At 47.5% G+C, this 17,974-nt stretch overlaps 1 protein-coding gene across 1 annotated transcript in view; it reads left to right on the plus strand.

Moving 5' to 3' along the window:
* LOC134843697 (uncharacterized) overlaps positions 1 to 17,974 on the plus strand; it is a 340,267-nt gene that overhangs the window by 249,442 nt on the left and 72,851 nt on the right. The gene's annotated exons all lie outside the window — the stretch shown is intronic.

Raw genomic sequence — 17,974 nt, forward strand, 5'->3', positions numbered from 1 at the left:
CATTACTGAGAATTTGACGGCTGTGAGTCGCTTGCTTGCAGAAGAGGTTAAGAAATCGGAGAGAACTGTGGAATTGTTAGCGGGGTCTTCAAATAGTGAGTCGAGTTTTCAATGTGTTTTTTTTATGCTCATTTTATGGATCTAGGTGGTTTCGGTGTTTTTAAGAGTCAATGAACGCAACGATTTGTCAGTGAGCGCGGTAGAAAAGTCTTAAAATGCTCTGTAAACTACAGAAGTTCGTTCATGCATTTTATTGCATTTATGAATGCAATTGGGCATATATAGCTTTTAACAATTTTATCGAACAACTTCTTTACCTTGGTTCATAAAGAATTCAAAATTTGCAGTGTCTCTTGCACGCTTAGTCTGGTGGTAACGAATACGCCTGGGACGGCAAAGGTCCTGCGTTTGAATCTGACCAGGACCAGTTTTTTTCAAACCGGTTCAAAAAATTTCGTCCTATTATTTGTCGACTTAGTTCCGACATCTAAGAAGCGTTTATTCTAGCTGAAAACAATTTTAACTGCAGTTGTTTTTAGCATTTTAAAAATCCGGCCCAATCAAAATTTGCTTTTCATATTGGTTGTATTAACTGTTTGAGATAAAAACAACTACTTGAGATGGTAAAGATTTGCGGTTCGAATCCGACCGGGCCCTTTTTTGCAAATTAGCTTGTGTGATTATTCGGATTATCGTCCGATGCTTTTGAAACTGTTGAAAGCAGGCTGATAGGCCTGTAATTACTCACATCTTGTTTATCTCCGTCTTTGAGTATTGATGCAATTTCACTGACTTTCCATTTTTCCGGAAATCGGGCTTTATTTGCGATGAGGTTAAACAGTAAGTGCAGTGATTTTGGCAGTGACTTGGAGAGACTCTTCAGAAGTAAGTTCCCGATCTTATCCGGTCCCTTGGCTTTATTTACGTCCAGTAGTTGCAGAGCGTTTTCTATTTCATCGGTCGTACAGTGAATCTGATTTAGTAGGGTGCTATTTTGTTCGCCTATTTTCGTATAGTAGGTGTTTTGAGTGAACACTGATTGAAAGTATTCGTTGAATAATATTACTTTTTCAATATCTGTATTGGCAGTTCTTTGATCCAAAAAAATTTCGGAAGGGATAGTGTTTGACTTGGTGGTCGACTTTAAGTATCTCTGTATGGCGCTCAATTTGCCTTCCTTGAAGAGCGTCATCTCATGTAGATGCTGGTCATTTTGAAGCGACAGGGTGAGCTCAGTTTGTAGACATTCGATTTTGATTTTGTTTGACGGCGTGGGCTGCCGTTGTTGTTTTAATTGAAGTGTATTTAACTTCTTGATGAGGTTTGAAGAGTTGCCACCTACCGATGGAGCCAGTTGGGACCTATGTTTCGTAGTTAGTGAAAGAAGATCCTTTAAAATTTCGTGTAGCCACTTAAACCAAAGTTCAACCATCAAGTCCACGTTGCTCATGCAGTATGGTCGGAAGGGATGTTGGAGAATGAACTGATTAATTTCTTTCCAGTTAGCTTTCTTTTATGCAAATATACCGAAGTCTAGCTTTTGTTTGGGAGACGGTGAAGAGATATGTACAGGTCGGATGTCAAACGAGACTTTAGCTTGATAAGGTTTGTGGTAAGAATTGAAGAGACTTCTCAGATGGTTATCAATGACTATTGTAACATTCGTCTACTGCAGTCACACATGAGGCTTAAGAAAAATAGGCCCTATAACCATTGGCTCAAGAGTCAGGGACACTATCTCTTGTGTTTTTGTACCTCAAATCAGTCGGAGCCAATTCGGTTCGCTTGTGACATGAGACTACGACCCGTTACAGCTTAAAGGCTACTACTAAAACATCCCCCCACTCTAGAATTAGAAACGTCCCCATACTTAGGTCTCTAGATACCCAAAATACATGAACGCCGTTAAAAACCGGGTTGGAACAATCCGTTAAGTTACTTTTTATTAGACAGTAGAACTTTGATCCATTTCAGATGGATCAACCTAAAACTCGCCTTACCTCAACATAACGATCATAAAACACACTCTAGAAATTTAAATTAGTACTCACATTGTAGCACGCTCAAGAACCAGGAAGTAAATAAGTCGGTAAGCAACTCAAGAATCAATAAAGCAACTAAAATGAGTTTAATGTTAGTCAGTTTCAATAACAAGAACAAGTTTTTACTCTAGACTGTAAGTTCTCGTGAGCCATTGGGACACTCTAGCTGTCCACCTTTCCACCGAAGGTTCACTCTGGTCCAGTTAATAATAGTACTCCAGTCACAACAATCCAGTTCGTGGGAATGCGCTCGTCTCTGTTTCAGATGGGACAGCTCTACTCTCGATTATTATTGCTACTGAAATTGCGAATAGCAATTTCCCACTGATTTTTCTAGCAACTTTCCCGCGATTGTCACTCGATCGTTCTGACTTCTCTTTTCTGATTTTCAGTTATAGCGAGAAAATCGTGCATGACATGTTCCATTCGAAATTTTGAAAAATTAAATTTCACTCCAAAATCAAGTGTTTTTTTGCTTCTCTCAAGGTCAAACTTCCGAATATGACCGACTGGCACATACTCCCCGGACTCGAGATCGATGTCCTCATCGCGTGCTGTCTTCTGCCAGTGAGTCCCAGAAAACCGAGTGTTACTCAAGATACAGTGCCAGTGGTCATTTACAGAAGTTTGCAGCAGACTTAAGCTTATCTACACCCCAAAATTCACAGCCATGTAAAATTTTCACACTATCGCTAAACAGCAATCAAAATCTGCACACACCTGCACCCTTGAATTCTTGCTTTCCAAGCCAATCATTTAAAATTTCTTTTGTCCTATTCAATCAGGAAATTGTCATGCAGCATTTTGATTCATATAATAAATATAGTATTAATAATAATATTTGCTTTGTTAAAACTTCTTTTTCGTGAATCCAAGTTTCACCCGGATCCACGCTCAAGCCCCCTCTCCCCTCTCAAGACTCAAGATCCATACGAGCCACCCACTCATCTCGCACTCTTCGCCTTGGAGGTACTACACCCTGAAGTACTAGATACGGCAAACTGTCTCAACAGTTCCTCTTCATCATCGGAGCTAATCACAATCTCCTCCCAAGCCTTCAGCTGTTCGTAGGATCGCATCCATTCTCTTTGCTCTTGCAACCTCTTTGCTTGGTTGGGTAGTGCCTTCACCCTAGATTCCCGGTTCAAACAAAAGGAGTTGTGCAGGCTCAAGCTCACGTTCTTCGCCAGGTCCTCCTCTAGTATCGATTCCCTCGCCTTGGTATTGTCTCTAGACATTTTACCCACTCTCTTCCATCCTGTTGTGATTGCATTACGATGGGTTAACAGGGGTCTCTTGAAAGCTTCCGGCCCAATCTCGGCCTGGAACTGTCGATACTCCTTTTGATGTTTTTTCATGTGATCTTTCGTTGTCATGTACAACCAGGACGTCAGCGTCGCCCGAAACCATGGGAAGTACCTCAAACGGCTCCAGACATGTCTGACTTCCGTTGGTATGGCGAATACCTTGCACGCAGTCTCAAACAACTCGAGTCTCCTACTGTAGTCTATCGCGTATATTGACTCTGCCGTTGGCGTCCCCGCTTCCCGATACTTCGTTATATTCTCTTCTATCCATCTCAGAGCCAAGATCGTACTCACTACCAAGATCGTCACCTTCTGTCGGTGATCCGGTAGTCCGATCGACCGGATTTCTTCCATATCCCACACCAGGCAAAGGTTCTTGTGATCTGGATACCACACCGTTTGCGCTAAACAGTGGCATGGGCATTCTCCCCCGAGGCTTCCAAGAGAGGCTCAAGCTCCATCATTTTCTCATGCATCGTGTCGTTATCTTCCAGGTTTGGAGCACTTCCCACAGGTTTTCCGATCACGTTTTGTCTCTCGTGATCGCTTGTGTTCTCTCTCTCCAACTTCAAAAGTTCTTCTCCCCAGATTTCACTCAAGTCATCTCTCAATTCTTTTGGTACTGCCCCTCTGATTTTTCTCAACAACTTGTGCGAGTGATGCGATATCCGAGCCAACCTCACGCACTTGGGCACTGAGAAGGCCTTGTCCACCAGTACTCTATGGCTGGATGCTTCCACCATCACCATGTGCAGTGGGTAGTGACTTCCGCAAAAGTTGGCCATCATTGACCCTATCAGCGATTTCGCGTTCAATGGCAAGCCATAAGCTTCGCTCATGGGAAATCCCATTTCCGCCTCGAGACCAACCTTCCAGCTCCGGATGTGTTTTTGAGTCACCTGCAACACCCCGGGCCATGATTCTACGCTCAACGCCGTCACTAAATGATGTTCAGATTCTAGTCTTTCCAGTGACTGCAGACTACACATTCTCGAGAAGAATCCGAGAGCTGTCGCTATATTCACCGTGGTTCTCGCGTAACACTCCGCTACTATTTGCACTTCACTTTTCTCCCTTTCTGTTATGTCTTCGAAGCAAGTGACCAGGTCTTCTTTTTGAAATGACAGTATTCTAACGCATGACCGTCCATCGCAGGTGTGCTCTCCGTTTCCACACGTCGAATCCAGACAGCTACCCGGCTCCAATTTCTTTGCTGACCCGGGATTACTCGTCTTTTCGCCTGGCTCTTGCATCTGAGGTGAAATTAGCTTATGCAGCACACTCAACTTTGCCAGATCTTCATCTTCCGTTGGTGCTAACCTCACTCGCTCGGTGGTTTCCTCGATCAGACTCGCGTGGGGATGTGGACACCAGGAGGGTCTTAATAGCTTCCATACCACTCCCAAGTTCGTGGTTAACAAGCCATTTCCATCGCCCATGTTCACTTCAACTCTCTTGTTTGAACGCGGTATGCTCACCACCTCTGGTGTTTTCTCAAGAATCAGACCCAGGCTCGGCCCCTCTTTTTCCACCGCGTCTATTTCCATTATTCTTTCTGTCCAAAACTTCAGTAGCTCCGCTACCTCATGGTTCCTGTGGGCGCCTCCAGCTTCCGAGTCTAAGAAGGGGTTGTAGGCCATTCCCATCACTCCAGACACATATTGGTATTCCCCCTTCTCGCTGAGCCTCGAGTACTGCTCTGACGAGGCCAGGTTACGGTGAACATCATGTTCTTCTTCGAACTTCTTATTATAAAACCTCCGTACCTCGTCTAGCTTCCTATGGTTCTCTAGGGATAGTCTGGAACCCTCTTCCTTTTCTATTCCTGTGCTCTGATACACGTTCAAGATGACCGTTGAGACTCTTTTTTCCATGGTTTTGCTTACGCTTGCTCTCTGTTGGCATGCCAGGATGGTGCTATCAGACATCATCGACATTATCCATCTCAAGAAACACGTGGCATCCTTTCTTCTAGCCAGGCTCAAGCCTGAATTGTCCCTGGCTACGTGTTGCATCAGTGCCTGATACACATCTAGCTTCTTGCTTCCCAACTTCAGCCTGTCATACGAGGTCAGTGTTTCCAACTCTATCCCCACCAGACTCCAGGTGAACATTAATTGTCCTGCAGTTCTAACGAAGGGATTCGCCATTAATGGTGGTGCTGATGAGGGTGTCCTCATTGCTTCTTCAAAATGATCCTTCAACAAACTCTGCCAGGACCTCTTCAGATGATTTGCCATTTCTATTCTATTAACCTCGGCCTTCTGCTGGGTGGCCCAATTGCGTCGCTTGCGAGCTACTCTACTGTCCAACTTCTTCCAGCAGTCCTCCATTTCTTTCAATGTTTCAAGGGCCACCCACCACGTCCGGGAGGTGTTCCTCGTCTTGTTCCTCTCCAATGGATCACTTGTCACTCGCTTGCCCGTGGCCTGGTGTGCCTTCGAGATCCATTCTTTGCCGACATCTACTTCCCATGTCTGTCCGTTCGTTGAACCTCTCTTCACGTTTATCTTCTGAGGCTTGAAGTCTTCCTCCGATGTCGAACTGGTGGAAACCTCTATTTCCCTCTCTACTTCAAGTGGTCTTCTGAGCTCCGAGCTGCTCTTGTATGCCGCCGTCTTGCATCGAGCCAAAATCATGGGCGCCGTCTCTCTCAAGTTTCCTTCCGAAACAGCGTCCACTGAAGGACTACCCAATCCTTCCACTTCTCTCTTCCTCTTGCGAGTCTTCACATCTCTACTTGAGGGTGTTGTGGCTACCATCACTGATTCGACCTCTCCATCCACTCCTTCCAACTCTTGCCTCCCCCCTGCTCGAGCCTTAAGGATATTAGTACTTTTAATCATATTACTAGTCCCAACCTTATCCCTTTTTATATCATCAACCATTTTATCTACAGTTTTTTGTCTCCGAGTAGAGCTGTTCTCACATTTTTCTTCTCTAGTCTTCGATCGTGAATTCCTCAGCTCTACCAGCTTGCTCAGTAGCTCTTTTCTCGCCTTCTCATCCAGGCCCGTTCCTATCAGAAGCGGTTCTCCAAATCTTACGACTGTGTCCCACAGTTCCTCCTTGAATTTGTCCAGCGTCGTCTCGCTGCCCACTTCTTGATTGAATTCTCCCAAGAACTCCTGCCAAGCATCGTCCTTCAGGGATCCCAGGAATATGTCCCTGTTCCCTTCGAAAGTGTTCCTTTCCCTTTCCTCCGAGCTCAATAGTATCATCCCCATATTGAAGGTTTCACTTGCCAATGGCAATTCCAGATTCTTCCGGGGGGACGGATTCAGGGGTGGGGTGGCCGTATCTGCCCAATTCTCCTCGCTCAAGTCTTTCAACAGCTCTTGAGTGGTGAGCTCCTCCCCTGATGGCCCTGGTTCAGGCGTATTCCCCACTTCCATGTCTTCACCGGCTTCACTGAGAGTTTCATCCATACTCTCTTCTTCTGACTCATGTCTCCTTCTCTCGAGAATTTTCTTAAATCGGTCCTCGAAAGGGTCCACTCCTCTTGTCTCCAGGCGTGTCCACTGACAGTGGTGATGGTGTCGTAGGATCCAGCTTTTTGTATTCCGTCAGTGCTACATGCAGTTGACCTGCTGCATCTAGTTCTGTTCCCTCCTGTCTCATTTCCACCTGTTCCAAGCCATAGGGTGCCTTATATTTTCTCGTGGCAAATTTCATGTCGTCCACCAATGCGACGTGCCCCTCCATCACGATCATCCTGCCATCATCCCATATGGGTAGCATGTTCTCAAGTCCCTCCTTCTCTAGAGTTCTCAAGACCTTCCGCACCTCATATCCGGGGGGCTGCGAACCTCTACTCTTTTTCGCTTGCGTCGTCCACGAATTTACCTTCGTCTCGCTGGTATGGAAGTAGACCGCCGCCGTGTAGCCGATGAACAGGGGGTCCCAGCCATCAGTGAAATCCTTCTGCATTTCCTCCGTCGTCATCCTCGCCATTATGGAGGGAACTACCAAGGGACTATTCATTCCTAAGGTCATCCTCCTGACTATTGGGAACTCAGGCATGGTGGCTGGGAGGATTTCTTTCTCCATTATGGTCTCTAGCTCCCTCTTCACCAGTGCGAAGCACTCCTTCCAGGCAGGAATTCTCAAGATTTCCCGTCCGTCTGCCGTCAATGGGTTCAAGTTCCAGAATTTGGGATACATTTCGATGGGACCCTCTCGCTTGCCTCCCATTCTACATTGCATTTGCCCCCTGAAGTTGTACACTATTAGCTCGGCATCTTTCACCTTTCCAAGGAGTACCGTGTTGCTCATTCGCCCTCTGAGCACCTCCTGCTGACACCAATTTAACGCCGTCCCATCCAGTATACTGATAAGACTCAAGTGCGTTACAGAGTGACGATACGTTGTCACCAGGGGGTCTGGGAACGCGTACGTCACTGCTGGACCATAAATGCAGGTTACCACCTCCTCTAGGCCCCGGATTATCCTCATTGGGTCCGACCTCATTGCCAGGCATAGGTCCGTCAACAGAGGCATCCCTCTGTTCGTCTTCTTCCATTCTTCTCTCGAAGTTGGATTCTCATCTTCACCCGTCATGTGCCGATTTTGCATCATGAGGTATTGTACTAGCAACGTCTTCAACCCTGCGGCACACTTGTAGGAGCTGGTTTCAATGCTCGTGTGGACTCTCCCCATGGACAGAGGCTCTCCATATTCCATTAATCGATGAAACGACACCAATTCCCCATGGGTCAAGAGTACTAGTGCCAGGTACCCATCAACTCGAAGTGTCTCCACTCCTCGACTAAACATGTATGCTGGGCCCATGTTGAACAAGTATCTGGGGTAGACCAAATACAGGGCCAAGAGCAGGCTGATGGGCATGCCCAGTATCTCCTGCACGAAGGCTCCAAAGATAGTCGCCGTGGTACCGAATATTCCTGCCAAGAATTCCTTCTCCCAGCAAGGACTCAAGAACTTGAGAATCTCGTAATCCCTCCTAGTCTTCAATTCGCCTTTGGCGTGCTCTCTCCAGAACCCTCCAATCGTCACTTCATTGGCGGCCGAGACAAATCTAGCCACCGTCATGTCTCTTGCTTCGGCCAGCTCCAGTTGTTTCTCCAGAAAACTCCAGACTTGTTTCACGAGGGGTGGTGCTTCCTCCCTTGTCTTGTTCGTGGCGTTCTCCAGCCTTGGTGTCAAAAATGGCCACCAGCCATTCTCTTGAGTCAAACGATATTTCATCGATTCTAATTGCTTTTCCGTCTCGGCCACATTTCTTCTCTCGTTACTGGGACCTCTAGACTTGCTGGTGGAGTTTGTGATCTTCACATCCATACTCCGAAACCACAAGCTGGCCGTTAATTTGCTTATCGCCGGGTGATCGTCCCCGATGACTGGGCTGAACTTGAGTTGCCTGGCAAAGTTCGATATCTCTAGCAAGAGCACCTCGTCTAATACGATCAGGATGTCGGCTAGTCCATAAAAGCCCCTCAGTGCATGAGATATGTCCGCCCATGCCGCCGCCAATTCTGACTTGCGAAGCCTCAGGTTCGATGGCTCCAACTCCCGATTGGGGGCTGCCATTAGAATCCGCCATTCATTCCCTTCTGCTATCAGGATCAAGACCGCGTACACGAACTGTAGGGCGGGTGGCATATTCGCGTATCCAGGGGATGTGGTAAACACCACCTTCGTCTTGGACCCAAATCTCGAGACAACACTCTCTTGCACTTCATTCATCGCCGCAAACAACGCCTGAATGGCTTCCCATATCTTCCTCGATGTCGGAATTTCATCGCCCTTTAGTTGCTCAAGAAGTCCCATCGCGTGCAGGTGATCATTCATTCCTGCAAACAATAGCAGCTCAGGTTCACAGGGCATCTCCGACTTTATTGCCACCACCAGAGTTAACATCTGATTTAATTCAGCTCCTGGCAAAGAGTATATCAAAGTCTCCGGCCAGAACAACTTGGGAGACGTTCCTTCGAAGTCTGATCCCGCCACAATGACTACTCTCGCAGCAGCTGGATCTGCTCTATCATAAACTGCCAGGGTTTTGGCCAGCTGGGTACTCCCACAGGGCTTCCCGTACCGGTGATCTTCCGCCAATTTCGAGCCTTCGTAAGCGGCATCTGGCAATCCCGTTCCTCCCGGATTGAGTAGCTTGTCTACCACCTTTAACTGTGCCGGGGTTGCCAACCTGATCCTGGCGATGCTAGTTCGGTGCTTGGGAGGTTCTGCTATAAGTCCAGGACTCCCCAGCAGCTTGAGAGGTCTGTAGTTAATGGGTCCCATGATCGCTTTTGTGGGAATTCCAGTCAGGTCTGTGGTCTCCATCAACTTCGCTCTCGAGAAGTGCGCCTCATGAGCTTTCAACCAGTCCACGCAATGATGCCTATTCAAATCCTCGTGTGACACTCGTTCGATCCCCAGGGTTTCCGCCAATTCTCGCCTGCATTCCAAACTCTCTAGATCCAGTTCTTTCACCTTCTCAGGATATCTCAAGCGAGCGGTCTCCATAGACTTCTTTTCCCGTTTGCTCTCTGCCACTACCACTGAGGATATCGCCGAGCCTGGAGGTGTTGATGACGTCACCTCCTCAGACTCCATTGGCGTGGCACTCTGCAATCTGGTCTGGCTGCTCCTTGAACTGTCTCTAGTGTCAACTCTCGGTCCCAAGCGACCAGATAAGGCCCTTGAGGCAAGGAATGGTGGGTTCGGAGGTGGTCCTAATGTGAATTGGGCTGTCTCTAGCAGATCCGCCTCCAGCGCGTTTATGTGTTCTTGGAAGACGTCGTTTAGCCACTCTGCTCCCCTCGGTCTATCAAAATGGATTCCATCATTGGAGGTGTCTTCAGGGAATCCCTCTTTCTCCATGCGCTCTGCCACGTCCAACAGTCTGACAGGGAGCACACTCTTCCGGTGGATGTCTCGTATCACCTTGTTTAGGTTCCGCACCTTCTCGTTCATCTCCAAGGCGTGCTGATCAAACATCATGTTGTAGGGGACAGTACATACCGTCAACAGGATGGGGTCCATCTGAATCCTCAGTTCCTCAAGAAGGCAGCTCACCTTATCGTGCAGCCTTGTTATTTTCCTCGCTTCTCCCCTTGATACATCGTTGGTCCCGACCATCAGGGTCACCGTGTATACTTTGGTCATCCCCAGCAGGTCAAGCGTTGCCAACATCTGTGGCGTGGCAGCTCCAGCGAAACTCAAGATTCCTGTCTGCCAGTGCGATCGGATCCGGGTCAACACCCGCACCAGGCTGTCCCCTACGATTAGGTGAACCGCACCTTCTGGTACCCGGGGTGGCGCCAAGTACTGCACCCAGGCCGCATCATGAAAGCAGTCTCTCCTAGCTTTCTGCTCCGCACTCCAGTCCAGCCGATTGTGCCTGTGGTACCTCCCCTCTGTATTCTTCTTATAACTCGAGATCACGACACTCCTAACCGGCTGTTCCCTCCACGTCGGGGGAAGCTCCGGTCTTGCCGAACTCTCGCGACTCTTTTGTCGCAATCTCTCGCCCAGTTCTTTCAGACGCGATGAGCCGCCGCTCACCTGACTGTCACTCGAGGTCGAGGTTGGGGTATATCCCGGCAGCTCCACATCCATCAGTGGGCGTATGGGTTGCGTCTCTAGGCTACGCAAGGAAGACGTTGCGACATTCGGTATCCAGACTTCCAACCCTTCACTCATGTGTTCTCGGGCCTCGCGGTCAAGGTTGAACCGTGCTCTTGCTCTGGGGGCTTCATCCACCTCCATACGTGACACTGGCCTCGAGCTGGTGACCACTCGCTCCTTCGGCCTGGCTCCCTTCTGTGCATCAAGCTCGCGTTGTCGTTGTTCTATTCTGTCCAACTCCGACCTCAGTTGATCACGATTTGCGGCGTTCTCCCGCACCCTTAGCTCCTGTTGATGTTCAGCTTTTTGCATCTCAAGCAACCTCAGCGCCTGGTCTCGCTCGTTGACCGCCTGGTCCTTTTCCAGCTGAACCTTCTCCCGATCCAGCTTTGCCTGATCCCGATCGAGGTTCGCCTTATTCCTTTCCTTCTGCGTCTTCTCGAGCTCTTTCTGTAGAACACCTAGATCCGGATATGCCTCGGTCGTCTGTTGCGTTCGTGACATCGAAGGCACCCTACTCGAGCTCTGGCTTGTGGATCTTACTGTTGGCCTAGTCGGTAGTGGGAATTCCCCTGCGCCATATTCGGTATTGTTATTCAGGCCAGGATTCCTTGCCAAGTCAAAACCCCTTACTCCTCCATCCACATTCCAAGACAACCATCTGGTCTGTTCTTGGTTCGATATTCCCTCGGTGGTGTAGCCGATCATCAAGACAGCCTCCGTCGCAGACTCCCTGCATTCACCCTGGTCTTCCAACTGGAGGATGGCATTCAGCATTATCGCCCTTCTCTCGTCTATTTGGGTATAATCCAGGTCCCTCAGGCGTCTGTACAGCTCATCAAGAGTAGGCTTCTTCAGGGCCGCGGGCATGGATTTCCAGAATCTGTCTGCCATTCTCTGTGACTTCGGGATGTATACAGGTATGTGTTAACCAGCTCAAGAATTAGCTTACCGGCTCAAGAATTACCTTACCGACTCAAGTATTACCCAACTCAAGAATTCTCTCGAAATGTTCCCTTGCAAATACTTGCTGTAAGTGCCGATTATCGCGAGTTCGATCAAGGTTTCTCTCTCTGTTTCTCGCTTGAGTATAGTTGGACTCTCAACTTTGTTTTTCAAACTTGATCTGAAAACAGTAAGCATATTGAAACCTGACATGTCATGTTCCTAACCTAGGGACCCCCCTTTTACCAGTATGGTTAAAATCTTATCATTCTCATATCACTTAAAACAATTCAATTGGAATTTCCTTAAAAGCATGCAGATTCATTTTATGTATTAGCACCGTTAACTCTTTTTTAAAATTCAATTGTCATGCCAGTCATATCTTAAGATCCCTTTACCAGCGCCGCACCCCAGTACCTAACTCAAGACTTCTCCCTCACACCCGACTCGATACCCCCATGTACCCGACTCAGGCGATGCTCAAGTAGTACTTCTTATGAAGATACACCATTATCTCAGTTTCTGCAAAGACCACATGTAGGATAGCGTACAATTCCCTCGGGCTCAGTTTGCCCCTGTTTGGGTCATACACCGGCATTGAGACTTCTGTTATCCCTCTTTCAATCATGAAGTCTCGTAATCTTGTTAGTGCCAATATCACGTGTTCGGGATCGATTGTGTTCCTGTCATTGACCCTCGTTACTAGGAAGCACAGATATTTGCCCGGGACTTGTGCCACTGACGGTGGAAGCGCTGCCATCCCTCCCAGTCCTGGCCTCTGTCTGAACAGAAACTCTACATTCTGGTACTCTCTTTTGAAGTCAGCTTCCAATCTTGATTTGAAACTCATGTCCGCCGTGATGCAGATCGCGCTGGTCCTGTTTGACAGGATGAAGTCGCTATCCGTTATCATGATGTTCTCCGAGTATTCATTGGGTATTTCGAATTTCGTTTTGAAATTCCTACCTATAGTAGGCTCTGGCTCTTCTTCCTCCAGTTCCAATTCACTCGTTTCTCTCACTTCCTTGAGCTTCTTTATCATCAAATTTTCGGTGTGGGTAAGTCCTACCCCCACTCCCCGGACAAAAATATTTATCGACGTCCCCGTCGATGTTGTCGGGTTTGAATTGTCCTGAGGAACGTGCAGTGGCCTGTCCGTTGCCGTCCATCCGAAAAGAGGGTCTTCTGTCTTCATGTAATTTGCTGCTGATACATCGACTTGCTGAATGCTTTGTCCTTCGCGGCTCTCGTCTTTGACATCACGCATCCACTCTAGAATCCTCAAGTTTGTGTTCTCCCTCCTCTCTATCTCACTCTGTTCGAGATCCGTTTCTAATTCTGGCGTCGAGTAGTCATCCTGCGGATAATGACCACCATCGTCAATGACCTGCCATTCCTCTCCTGCTTCCAGTTCGCCTGCCTTCAGTAATTCCTCGCCCAATTTGTCTGGCTGTATCTTATCGATCAAGAAGTCATCCCCGTACCTGTTGTACCTCATGCCTGTGCGTTTACGATTGCCAGTCCTGGTTTCCGGTGGTGTTGTTCGATCCGGTTCAATCCATTTCGGCACCTCGTCTTGCTCCGGGTCGTTCCAGTCTTCTTCTACAAATGATCCTGCATCAGACTCCACTCCTATCTTTTCATTGTCGTCCAAACTCAAGTTCTCATTACCATCATTTTTCTCTCTAGTGCCTTTCTCATTCACTTCACACGCTGGCTCTACCACCAGGTACTCAAGACCCTCCATGTCCTTCGGTATGCACCAATCCTCTGGGGATGGGACGTGAGGCTTCAGATTTTCATAATGTGCCGCTCGCCCAGTACTCAAGCGATAGAACCGTCCTTGTTGATGAACCTCCGTTATCATGAATGGTCCCCTCCACTTCTTGAGTAGTTTCTTTGTTCCCTTGGGCGGTATTACATTTTGGAAGACCCACACATATTGGCCCACTTCATATGGCTTTGCTCTTAATATTTTTTCGTCATATTTCCTACGTTGCCTCATTTGCACTTGCGCCGTGTTCCTCCTGCATAGCTCGTTCAACTCCTGTTGTCTTTTGATCGCTTCTTTCACGTATGCCTGAGGCGACGTCCTTTTCCCCTCGTATTCTGGGTAAAAGAATGTCAGAGGCATTGCTCTCTCCCTGCCTGTCAACATCATGAAAGGACTGATGCCCGTAGTTGAGTGCTGTGTACTGTTGTAGGCTCCTACTACCTGTGGCAGGTATTTGTCCCAGTCCGTCATGTATCTTGAGCAGTACACCCTTAACATGTTGACCAGTGTCCTGTTTTGTCTCTCTACCAACCCATTGGTCTGCGGATGATAGGTCGTCGAGTGTGCTTGAGCAATGTGCGATCTCTTCATCAATTCTTTTGTCAAGTCCCCCACGAAAGCTTTGCCGTTGTCCGACTGGAAAGTTATTGGACAACCATACCGCGATATCCAATGCGTTATCAGATGATCACATGTCTCTTCGGCCGAGGCTGTCTGGCACGGAACCGCTTCCGCCAACTTTGTGAAGTGATCTATTATAACCAGTATCTGGTTGTATCCCGACTCTGTCATGCAGATTTTTTGATGGTCTATCTGCACCACTTCATTGAACTCTGAGCTCTCAACTGACTTGAGTGGAAACTTCATCTTCCTTGGGTCTTTTACCTGGAGACATGCCAGGCAGGCATTCACCGATCTCTCGCAAGCTTTTCTCATTCCTGGCCAATCAAATCTGTGAAGTATCCTTTGTTGTACTTTGTCTATCCCCTGGTGACCCATCTGGTCGTGTGATCTGAAAAGCACCTCTGTCTGGTACAATTGTGGTAGTATGATGAGGTTGTGTTTGTGTAATATCTTTTCCTCATCTCTCCTCTTGCACGCTACCACTCCATCAGCTGTGTGATAAAGTAAGTCTTTCTTTTCTTTGTAGAACTGGCTCAAGATCTTGTAGCTGTCTTCCTCAAGTTCCCCCTTCTCCTTGACCCCCGACTGGATCCATTTGGAGAGGTTACTTGTCATTTTGTCATTCTTCTGGGCTCTTATTAGGTCTGACAGCCTATATCTTGCCTTGACATGCTCCTTTAGCGCCATGATCTGTCCATTCATCTCACCAGGGTTGTGGATGTCATCACTCAGTTTCACGCATATCATCCTTTTCACGATTTTCATATCATCTTCTGGCACCAGATTCGTTCTGATGTTTGAGTTGCATGATAGTTCCCTGAATGGTTTCCTTGCGACCGCAATTTTCTCAAGTTCCTCACCACCTCGCATCTCCTGTATGTCCATGTTGTATGTTCCTGAAGATGGATCCGTCTGTAACTCCCTGTCGTGGTGCCTTGTCTTCTCTTCCGCCAGTATCATGCACAGACTGTCCTGGTTTTCGCTGCTCTCATCCGCGTCTTCATCCCATCCTTCACGCTCCCCGGACAATTTTCCTTCTCCGGTTCCTTCTTCCGTGAACCTGGAACACTCCCCGGACTCTTGACCTAGTCCCAGGTGTTCAGTATCTTCCTTGAACGTCACTTTCTTTTTCCTAACCTTGGTCTGCTCCAGAATGTCTTCGGGGATTTTGTCAACTTTGCTGTCAATCTTTGCTGTCAGTGACGCTTCCTCTTGATGAGTCAGTATCGTTCACTGTCTCTTTTCTCCGAAGTATAGTGAATTCCGGTTTCTCTTTACCCTTCTCCTGGATCACTGGCTTATCATCTGATAGTTTCTCGAGCAACCTCATTAAGTCAACATCTATCTGTGCAGTTCCTGCTTCCACCTGGTTAAGATCATAGCCTTTTGCCTTGAGCGTCTCCTTCACGATCTTCGACTTGAGTATAATCTCAATCGGAATCCTCTTGCTCTTCCTCAAGATGGTCTTCTCTGGAGGCTCTTTAGGCAATTCAGGATGATCTTCTATCGGTTTGCCTGACTTGTCCAGCCATCTCGTGAGTGGAAGACTGTCGTACGTTTCCTTGTCCATGAATGAGAAGCCATCTTTGATTTCAGGTCTGTCTGCTTCTCTTTGCTCTTGTCTCTCATAGAACTCCGTCTTCTTACTCAAGCTGTCGGCATTCTGATGTTTATCTCGCGTTCTATGCTCAATTATCATGTTGTATCCATCCAGGCGAACTATCCACCTCCCAATGTAACTTTGGTCCATTGAGTACGTTTTCAGCCAGCTCAGTGCTCTGTTGTCGACTCGCAACTTGAATGGCTCACTGCCCAGGTATGCCCTGTATTTCTCGACAAAGGTAACCACCGCGAACATCTCAGCTTTCGGTGCTCCGTACTTCATTTCCGTGTCACTCAGGACTTTGCTCCCGTACGCTATTGGTCTCAAGACTGTCTTCCCATTCCATTCTTGTTCTTGGTGGAGAATCCCAGAAATCGCGACCACCGACGCATCCGTGTCCAGCACGTACATCCCTTTCTCAGTCGGCATACCCAGTACTGGTGCCTCACATAGCTCTTTCTTTATCCTCTGGAATGACTCTTCTGCTGCGTTGTTCCACGTGAACTTCTTGCCCTTGTGTCTCATTAATTGTTGCATCGGGTATACCTTGTCTGCATAGCCTTTGATGAACTCTCTATAATAGTTAGCGAAACCCAGGAAGCTCATCAACTGGTGCTCTGTCTTCGGTGATTTCCAGGTCAGGACTGCTTCCACGGCGTCCGTATCAGGTCTGATGCCGTGCTTGTCTACCATCCTGCCCAAGTATTTTATTGAGTCCTTGAGTATCTCGCACTTTGATGGTTTACACTTTAGCCCCGACCTCTTCATGCATGCAAACACTTCGTCTAGTCTCTCAATGTGGTCTTCCAGTGTTGGCGTCGCTATTACCACGTCATCCACGTAGCACATTACCAGGTTGCCATACTTCTTCGTTACGCCTATCAGCGCGTGTGCCATCAACCGCTGAAACGTGGCTGTGGCATTGCAAAGTCCAAACGGCATCCGTTTCCATTGAAACAGACCCAACTCGCAGGCGAACCCTGTCTTGTCCCTGTCCTGCTTCCTTAGTGGTACTTGCCAAAAGGCCGAGCCTAAATCAAGAGTCGTAAAAAATTTTGCATCACCTAACTTCGAGAGGCTCTCATCAATCCTAGGTATGGGATAGGCATCCTTCACCGTGACGGAGTTCAGGTATCGAAAGTCACAACAAAACCTCAACTGGTCGCCTTTCTTTTTGGCCATCACTACTCCACACGCCCACGGTGACTTGGATGGTTCTATCATGTCATACTCTAGTAACGTCTTGATCTCTTTTCTACACGCGTCCAATTTGTGTGGGGTCATGCGCCTCGCCCCCTCCCTGTGTGGTACCGCGTTTTCCTCAAGTTCTATTTCATGCTCAACGAAATTACAACACCCGATATCCGCCTTATGCCTCGAAAAAACTTGCTCGTTCCGCTCTAGTACGTCCTTGATGGCTTCGAGCTGTTCATCTTTCAGTTTGCCCCTCAAATGTTCAATCTCCGGCAGGACCGGTTTTTCATTTTGCATTTCATCTAGTGTGGGTCGTTCTGGAAAGTTCGAACAGCTCGAAAGACCATCATCCGTTTCTGACTTAAGTGATTTAATAAGACCTGAAGAATCTTTTATTTTCTGCAATCGTCTCAAGATACAAATTTTGTCCCTGTGATTGGGACAATCAACAACTTCATTTTGTTTTGAGTTCTCAATTGTTTCATATCGAGTTTTAACCGGTAAAGCATATCCCAGTTTCCTCCCTCTCTGTATCGTGATCGGTATATCAAGGGTATTCAACAAGACACTGACGCAGAGGCCGCTCTTCGTTATCGAAAATGATCTTCCTAAAACAGCAGCACTTTGACTATTAGGATTCGGAACTATGCACACTTGCTTGTTGTCACTTAGTTCATTGTAATTTTTCATCCTCAAACTTACGATTGCCGCTTCATTAGCTTTTAGCCTCACCCTCCTACTCAAGAATACCGGTGCTTTGTTTTCATTTGCCATTATTAAATTTACCGGTTTGATTGCGTACCTCCTATCCGGGTTCCGTATCCTGAACATTGCGTTATTTAGATCAATCGTTACGTCGAAATTCCTGATGAAGTCTCTGCCCAAAATGAATTGG

Source organism: Symsagittifera roscoffensis, chromosome 4 (genome assembly GCF_963678635.1).
Source record: "Symsagittifera roscoffensis chromosome 4, txSymRosc1.1, whole genome shotgun sequence".
NCBI classification, from domain to species: Eukaryota; Metazoa; Xenacoelomorpha; order Acoela; family Convolutidae; genus Symsagittifera; species Symsagittifera roscoffensis.